General features: G+C 32.9%; 1 protein-coding gene across 4 annotated transcripts in view; it reads right to left on the reverse strand.

Moving 5' to 3' along the window:
* Positions 1–9419, reverse strand: part of LOC137658527 (protein kinase C-binding protein NELL2a-like) — a 272490-nt gene that overhangs the window by 144238 nt on the left and 118833 nt on the right. The gene's annotated exons all lie outside the window — the stretch shown is intronic.

The raw sequence follows: 9419 nt of genomic DNA on the forward strand, positions 1-9419 counted from the left end.
TTTTTTCTATTTAATCTATCGTCTACTCTTTATTAGTATACATTCGTTTTATTTTGATTATACTCATGTACTCCTTATTCGTCTTTGCTGTTTTCATTTTTATTCAATTGTATAATTTTTTTTACTTTTTTTCTATTCCCATAATCTTATTCCTTCATAATTTCCCCCATTTATGATCTATTTTCTTCTTATCCATTTCGTATCTTATTTCCATACCATTCCTCTTCATGTTTTCCTTGTCTCTCTTATTCCATTGTTCCTAAATTTCTCATTACCTTTACTATATTCAATCTTCTTTTCCCATTTTATATCTTATTTTAATACCATTCCTCGTCATTTTTTCCCTGTTTCTTTTACCCCCAATTGTCCTCATCTCTCTGCTCATCTTTACTACGATTTCTTCCTCTCCCTTCCTCCCTCCCTCCCTCGTACTTCCTCTTCCTTATGTTTGCTCTCGCTGAAGGGGCAGGGGTGGGGGGATGAAGAGACTCGGTTTCGCAAGTTTGCAAGTCACGTTGCAGCGAAAACTCAAACCACTCTTGGCCGACGTATTTCTGAAAGCGAAGCTTTAGTAATGTGAGATGTTTGTATCGTACACTGAATCGCACTCGGTTACCTTCGTGTTTTTGATTTCGGTATGTTTGCTGTATTCATGTTTGAATGGAGGAATTGGCTTACTTATATTGATGTTTTTTACTCAGGGACGCTATTGTTTTTTTATTGACTTAATTCCAAATAAAGACCTGTTTGAAGCCAAAGGCTGAGTCTGAAATGTTTACCTATCCACGATCTAGTTGAAGGTAAGATTGATTACTGCTTTAAAAGGTTTAGATTAAAATGAGAGAGAGAGAGAGAGAGAGAGAGAGAGAGAGAGACAGACAGACAGACAGAGAGAGAGAGAGAGAGAGAGAGAGACACTTATCTCGGTATGAATTACGTATGTGTGTGTATATATGCATATATATATATATATATATGTACACATACATTTATATATGATATATATATATATATGTACACATACATTTATGTATGTGTATGTATGTATGTATGTATATATATATATATATATATACATATATATATATATATATGTATGTATATATATATTTATATATACATGTATATATGTACAATACATATACATACATATATATATATAAATATATATAAATATATATATATATATATATATATATAAACTCGATGAAAGTAATAAGATTAAATGATTGCATAATATCCTTAACATTTAACTTTCGCATAATCAAAGGAAGTCAGTAACGTAAAATGACAAATCTAAGAAAACACGAAACCCAAGAAACTCTGACAATCCTTCATCTAAAATACCCCTTGGTAACTGATGGGGATGCCCAGCTGTAATTCCAACTCAACCTAACCGTGCCTTTGCCACGGCTGGGTGACAGAACGGGTGACAGGCTTGTCAAGTTGGCTGTGTTTTTGTCGGCTTAATCAGCGGTCAGCGAAGCTTCAGAGGAGGGGGGGGGGGGGGGGGTGTTTGCCAGTGGTTGCAGTATTCCGTTTCATAATAATGTATTTAGTGTTATTTTTTTTTCTGGTGCTCTATTTCACCAACAATTTTGTATTTTTTTGTTCGCTGTGCTCTATCATATGGTTCATCAGTATTATTATCACTATAGGTACTCTAATTGTCATTAGTGTGTGCGACCCGCCAAAAATGATGGCTAAATACTTAGATATGCACACTCACAGATTCAACCCATCCCACCACCTTCCCTTTTCCTAACTACCCCTCTCCCCTACCCGAGTGACAGGAAGAGACTGAGTAGTCATACGTTTGGCAACACGGCTCAGCATGACAGGAATATATATATATATATATATATATATGTGTGTGTGTGTGTGTGTGTGTGTGTGTATAAGCAGATACTTTGTCTTTAATATTTAGGAAGATTCATATTATTAATATTATTATTATTATTATTGTTATTATTATTATTAATGTTGTTTTTTGTTGTTATTGCTGTTGTTTTTATCATAACTATTGTTGATGTAGTTATATTATTGCTGATTTCGTCATCATTATACACTGGTATCTTCCACGAGTAACATCAAATAGGTTCCTAATTAATCCAACACTGGTCTTCGTTGCAAGAGCGAAGTTTGCATCTGCAATTACAATCATGAAATACACAAACTTCAACGCGAACACTTCTCAAGAGCCAAATCAGCTGGCTAATGTAACTTCCCTTTTTTTATAGAGTTGTAGAATCTGGTGTGAGTGAAAGGTTTGAAGTTTATGGGTGGCGATTGAGGAAGTTTTTGAGTTGCAGTTTAGGAATTGAATTTCTAGTTTGTTTCTGAATTTGGTGATGGATTTCAAAGTCATTGATTCTTAGTTGACTAATAGATTTTGAGGTTTTTAGGTCACAATTGAAATAGATTTTGAAGTTTGTGGGTCGGATTTAAATGATATAGTTGGAAGTCTTTGAGTCGAAATAACTGGAATGATTTGAAGTACTTGTTTTAAAATAAGTAAAAGGTTTTGAAAATTTGGTTTTAAGGTAACTAAAAGGTTTTTATTTTTTCTTTCCAAAATAAAAATTTTAAATTTTTGTTTTCAAAATAACAAAGATTTTGAAGTTTTTGATTCAGGCACGATTGATATAGTTTGAAGTGTTTTAGTGAGAATTGAATAAAAGAATAAAGTATGTCAGGATTAAGTGAAATTTTGTGATCGAAATTGAGTCATTACAATTTTCATTAAAATTTGCACTAATCTATCGTCCTTATTTCAGCGGCCTTGTATGATAAAGTCAGTTAAATTATTAATTATTTTTTTAAATTAATATATCAATTCTTCCCTTAATTGATAAAATGGTTCACATCCAATTAAAGTCATCAATTTTCACTGTTACTAAGACGAGAGAGAGAGAGAGAGAGAGAGAGAGAGAGAGAGAGAGACTTTCACACCAGACTACACTCAATCATTTGTCATATTCCCAGAGATTCATTCATTAAGAATAATTAATATCTATGTCGGGAGATGAGGTCAAATAGAGAGGCCAGGAGTAAGTTGGAGGATGGGGGAGGGAAAGGGCTGGGGGTTTGTTATAGAGGTAGGAAAAGGGGGCGTGGAAACCTGCAGGAAAATGGGAAGGGGCGTTGCAGAGAAACTGAAGTGGGAGGGGGGAAAACACAGCATGAGGGGCGGGGCATAGGGTGGGCCATGAAAGATCAGCTGCTGCATGAGAGGCAAGGGTTTTCCGGGAGGGGCCTCTTACCCTCTCCCTCTCTCTCCCCTCCTCCCCGTCCCCCCTTTCCTCAGAAAATCTATAGAATCGACTCGAGAGTGCGATGACAATTTATGGTTATATTTGATAATTTATTTTTAATTGTATTTTAATTTATTATGAACTATTTTGAGAGAGAGAGAGAGAGAGAGAGAGAGAGAGAGAGAGAGAGAGAGATAGAGAGAGAGAGAGAGATAGAGAGAGAGAGATTCAGTTTATGTAATTAGAGACAAATTAAGCACTAAAATTAAATGTCTTCATATACCGGGCGATGGTTTTGTATTGTGAGAGAGAGAGAGAGAGAGAGAGAGAGAGAGAGAGAGATAGAGAGAGAGAGAGAGAGAGACTCAGTTTAAAATAATTACAGACAAATTAGACACTAAAAGTAAATGTCTTCATATACTGGATGATAGTTTTGGAGAGAGAGAGAGAGAGAGAGAGAGAGAGAGAGAGAGAGAGAGAGATCACACTGCAGAGGAAAGAATTAAAGTTTGGATATTGTCACCGCACTTGTGCGGAATGTTAATGATGATGCAATGATGATGGCGGAACGATTTTGCTTGCAGATCCAGCAATGGGTTGCTGTTGCAGTTCCAAGCTAGCTTGGACTCGCGCGCACGCACACAGGTGTTACAAATGCACCAGACAATGCAGGTTATCGTTTCCCATGAGTTCAATTATGAAAATGTTGTAATCAAATGGTCGTGGAAGAGAAGACTTCGTCAGACAATGCAGACGTAGGGTTGGAATGGTAGTAGACACTGCAGATGTCTGGCTGGGTGGGCGCTGGGGATAGCAGGCGCTTGAGAGAGAGAGAAAGAGAGAGAGAGAGAGAGAGAGAGAGAGAGAGAGATTTTATTCATGTCAATAGATTTGACATTCATCAAAGAGGAGATTATGTCATTTGAGTTTGTGTTCCTGATTGAGAGAGAGAGAGAGAGAGAGAGAGAGAGAGAGAGAGAGAGAGAGTATTGATGATCCATTAAATCGTGGCGATACATTGAAAGACAAGATTACTTTCACTTAGAGTTTGTGTTCATGATTTAGAATTAAGAGAGAATCGATATATTATGTCAGGACGGTAATGGACTAATTTCCTTTGGGATAGTCGAAATCCTAAGAACAATAAAAAAAGAAACATTAAAAACTTTAAAGAATTTTTTGATTTCTTGACTTACGCGTAAGTTACATTAGCCAAGATTATCATAAACGTGAAATTTAAAATGTAGATTCACATGAATTGCAAATTGATTGCATGGAAAATATGATTTATTCAAGATAAGTTTCGAAAGTTATTTCAAACGAGTTTTATTTTCCATTTCAAATATTCTAAACAGTAATTGATTTTTTTTTATTAAGGTTTAGATTATTCGTTTAAATATTTTATCTTAGTTTATTTTAATATTTTCTTAGTTTTATTTCAATACTATTTTAGTTTTATTTCAATATTCTTCCGTATCTATTTGTTATTTTAGGCCAATATAAATTAGCTAGATCATAAATCAACTGGATTTAGGCGCTCCATTGACAAATAGCTGTATACTACATAATAAAATTCCCCATAATAACAGGTTTCGGGAATTACTTTCGGCATTGGGACATATTTTTTTCTCTCACGTAATATCAATAAATTATGCCATGAAGCTTTTCCTTGTTCTCTTGAATTATGGGAATTTATATAAATTATTCCAGCGTGTCATTGAAGGTTTTTATTTGAAGGTCGACGTGGAAGAATGCCTCGAGTTAATTGATACTTTTTGACGTCCATATCTAATTCAGAACATAACTGAATGAGAATACCGATATGCTAATTAGATCAACTCTTGAAAAGGTAAAGATGGTGCTCCGTCTAGGAAATCTTTTCACGTCTGTTTTGTTTACAGGGAATCTTATTTTTGTTCTTAATGTGTTTATACTCTAGGATTCGTTATCTAATTTGTGAGATACTTGCGGTACTTAATTTTCTAATTGAATACATGCAATAATTACTTTAGAAACGAATGCTGTAAAATCAGTTAGCTATAAGTCTACCGAATATAGAAAATGCGTAAAGAATAAATTTTAATTAGCTTCTTCATAATGACCTCGCGATTAATTGATTTATTAATGTTTTATAATTTGAATTAGCTTCTCTATACGATTTCTTTGATTAATTAATTTATTTATTTTATTGAAATTTCTGTATTTTTTATGTGAATTAGCTTCATCTGATTTCCTTGATTAATTTATTTATTTTATTGAAATTTCTTTAATTTTTCATAATATGAATTAGCTTCTTCATATGATTTCTTTGATAAATTAATTCATTTATTTTATTGAATTTTTTTTATTTTATATAATTTGAATTAGCTTTTTCATATGACTTCGTTAATTGATTAATTTATTTGTTATATTTAAATTTCTTTATTTTTTATATGATATTAGCGCATCCATATGATTTCTTCGATTAATTAATTTATTCATTTTATTAAAATTTCTTTAATTTTTCATAATTTGAATTAGCTTCTTCATATGGCTTCTTTGATTAATTTATTAATTTTAATGAGATTTCTTAATTTTTTTATAATTTGAATTAGCTTCATATGATTTCTTTGGTTGATTAATTTATTTATTTTATTGAAATTTCTATATTTTTTATTTTTTGAATTATTTTATTTTTTCTTTGATTAATTAATTTATTTTATTAGAATTTCTTTAATTTTTTTATACTTTATTTAGGATTATTTATTTGTTTTTATCATTACTTTCAGCTCAATGCATCTGATTATTATTCTCAGTTCACACGATTTTTCAGAAGATGAGTCTTATTTTAGGATAATCATCTTATGTAAATTTGCTTCTATAGGTATTAAGAAAGATAGTTTTGAAAGAATTTGTCTTGATAAATCAAACATTGCTGACTTAATTTATTTCAAATCATGGGGCAATGTTGGGTTTATGAGTTATTTGAGGCTATGTAAGAATTTTGATGCTGTTGGTAAATGTTTTCTCATTAACCTTGCAGATTTCAGGAACTATCATATACATTCTGTTTGATAAATGTTTAAGTTTAATTTATCAATTAAGATAAAATGGAAAATGTTTAAACTCTTGATATTTTTGTCATGTTTCGACTATTATTTCAAAATACTAGAAATAGTTTTGTTTGAAAATAGCTTTGAAAATTTCCAATACAAATAATGGTTTGGAATCTATTTTTTTCTTTTTTTTTCACTTCAAAATTCGTAATGGCACATTGCATAAAATTTACAGGATTCAGAAACGTTTAAGAGCTGTACGTGATGTAATGGAATAGTATTAAATATAAATGAAAAAATTGAAAATGTTAAAAATATCACTATTACCGAGAATTGTTAATAAATCAAATTAACTGGAACCGCTTAATGTTAGGATTCAAGTTTAAGGTCATTAGACGTTTCTGGTCAATTAAACATTCATTGTGACCCAGATTTGGTTATTGGATGCTGCTTATGAAATTACATGTTTGTTTGTTCGTACAATGTTGGTCATAGTTCGTAGTTATAGTTTGCGCTTAGAGATATCTTTTTCGATTTTCCTATTCTGCTTACACAGGAGGTTTATCGTAGACTAAATGAATAATTTCTTGCATACAGGGATTGCTTCAGATATAAGGTATATTTCATAAATACATTTGCATTGAATAGTTGGAAGTGTGAAGAAAAATTATATTCGATTGGTTATTATTGAGAGAGAGAGAGAGAGAGAGAGAGAGAGAGAGAGAGAGAGATAGAGAGAGAGAGAGAGAGAGAGAGAGAATGTTTATATTGGGATGTTTTAAAAGCTGAAGAAAAAATCTGTATAAGAATGTGAATAGTTTTTTTAGTTTGAAAATTTAGGAATAGACATATCTAATTTAATTCTCTCTCTCTCTCTCTCTCTCTCTCTCTCTCATGTGTTCGGTGTGTGTGTTTATGAAGGGGGAAGGGGGCTAGCCTCCCCCGTCTACCATCCGCAATCCCAAATGCAATTCTTGGCCACACCACAGTATTTTGGTCTAGTCTACTATTTGTGTTCGTGTCCTTGCCGCAGTTTCTTTTTTCCTTGGACTTAGGTGTAGCATTGTCTCACGCCCTTTCTTTTTTCGTACTTTTATCGCATTTTTATACTTTCTTGACGTTCGACGAGTGTGTGTGCGAGAGCCGCGTGTCATTTGTTCGACATCGAGGCGAGGTGCGGAAGGGTCGGTGGTCGGTCGGTGGTGTATCGGGAAGTTTGTGTGTGTGCGGTAAAAGCTGTTCTTCTTCTTGTCATTCTGTGCCCGGCGACCGGAGAGGGAAGACGGGTTGCGATTCTCTGTTACCCTGCGATACACAGTCTGTCAACTCTGTGCGGTAGTAGTAATAATAGTGTTCTCTTAAACAGGCAGTATTGCTGACATTTGCTCTACGTCGTTTGCTTGATTTAATCGCAAGCAAACATAAGGAAAGTGACGCTGTGGTTGTGGATTCTATAACGATGCCGCTCGCATTGCTTTTGCGGGTAACCCGCTCCCAGCAGGCGTGGTGAGCGAAGAGATCAGAAAATATCAAAAAAGCAAATCGTTATGATGTGAACGCTGTGATGCAAAATGAGGATATTACTCCACTGCTTGTTTAATTGCCAAGTGATGTTCACCCTAGCATGGGACTTGCACCGCGTACAACTCATGCAGCAGACTGGGGCAGGTAAGCCATCCTTGGGATTTGAATGGAAAGAGTCGGTTACCCATGATTTTATGATATTGCAATTTGCAATGGTGGGTTTTGCAGTGATGCATTACTGGATTTCAAATTACATACCGATCAATATGTATTTACTTTGATATAAAAAACAAACTTTGGCAAATATTTTGATTTCTTTATGATTAATAAATGTTTTAGTTATTTGTAGAGGAGCTGTGTAATTCATTATCATTTTTCAAACTGATTATGTGTTATTGCTAAAATACCGATTTGAGGAAAATATGATGAATTTATTTTTAATAATTCAAAATGGAACAGTGGAACCTCTCTATAAATTTTACAAATTACTTAGGTGGTACTTGTTAAATTATCGTTGTGAGGAAAAATGAATTCGTTATAACTACAAAAAAGTATAATTCTATATAGAAAAGGAATTTGTTCTAGTTACAAAAAATAGTTCTATATAGATAAGGAATTCGTTATAGTTACAAAAAAGTATAATTCTATATAGAAAAGGAATCCGTTATAGTTACAAAAAAGTATAATTCTATATAGAAAAGGAATTCATTCTAGTTACAAAAAGGTTCTATATAGAAAAGGAATTCATTCTAGTTACAAAAAAATAGTTCTATATAGAAAAGGAATTCGTTCTAGTTACAAAAAATAGTTCTATATAGAAAAGGAATTCGTTCTAGTTACAAAAAAATAGTTCTATATAGAAAAGGAATTCGTTCTAGTTACAAAAAATAGTTCTATATAGAAAAAGAATTCGTTCTAGTTACAAAAAAGTATAATTCTATATAGAAAAAAGGAATTTAATTTGACGTCATTGAAATAAAAAAAAAAGTTGAATTCCCAATCCCCATAATTTCAGAGATGTAAAGTGGACTGAAGCAACTCCCTCTCGTAAATCAATCTTACTTTTTATATGAATATTTGCAGTGACATTCAAAAGGCAATTTGTATCCGGTCTTCTCAGTAGATAGTTATTTGCTTATTTCTATTTCTTATTTTGTATTGGTTGTTTTCGGTATTCTATCCATGTTTGCGTTGTGATATTTTTTCTCTCTTAACAGTATCAATATCGATATTGGATATTTATTTCTGCATTTGACTTGTTTCATATTCATAATGCCAAGTATTTGGAAATATTCTGTAAAATATTATCATATATATATATATATATATATATATGCATTCAAAAACAGCAAATGCAGCCGTTTTTAGTCCCCCACAGGACAAAGGCCTCATACATTAAGTCATGTCTGGGTTTGGCCATTTTGATCATCACCACGCTAGCCACTGGTGATTGGTGATATGAATATATACTGTGTATATATATATATATATATATATACAGAGAGAGAGAGAGAGAGAGAGAGAGAGAGAGAGAGAGAGAGACACGCACACGAAAAAAAGTGCAGCCGTTTCTAGTCCACTGCAGGACAAAGGCCTCAAACATTAC

This window comes from Palaemon carinicauda, chromosome 19 (assembly GCF_036898095.1).
Source record: "Palaemon carinicauda isolate YSFRI2023 chromosome 19, ASM3689809v2, whole genome shotgun sequence".
Lineage (NCBI taxonomy): Eukaryota > Metazoa > Arthropoda > Malacostraca > Decapoda > Palaemonidae > Palaemon > Palaemon carinicauda.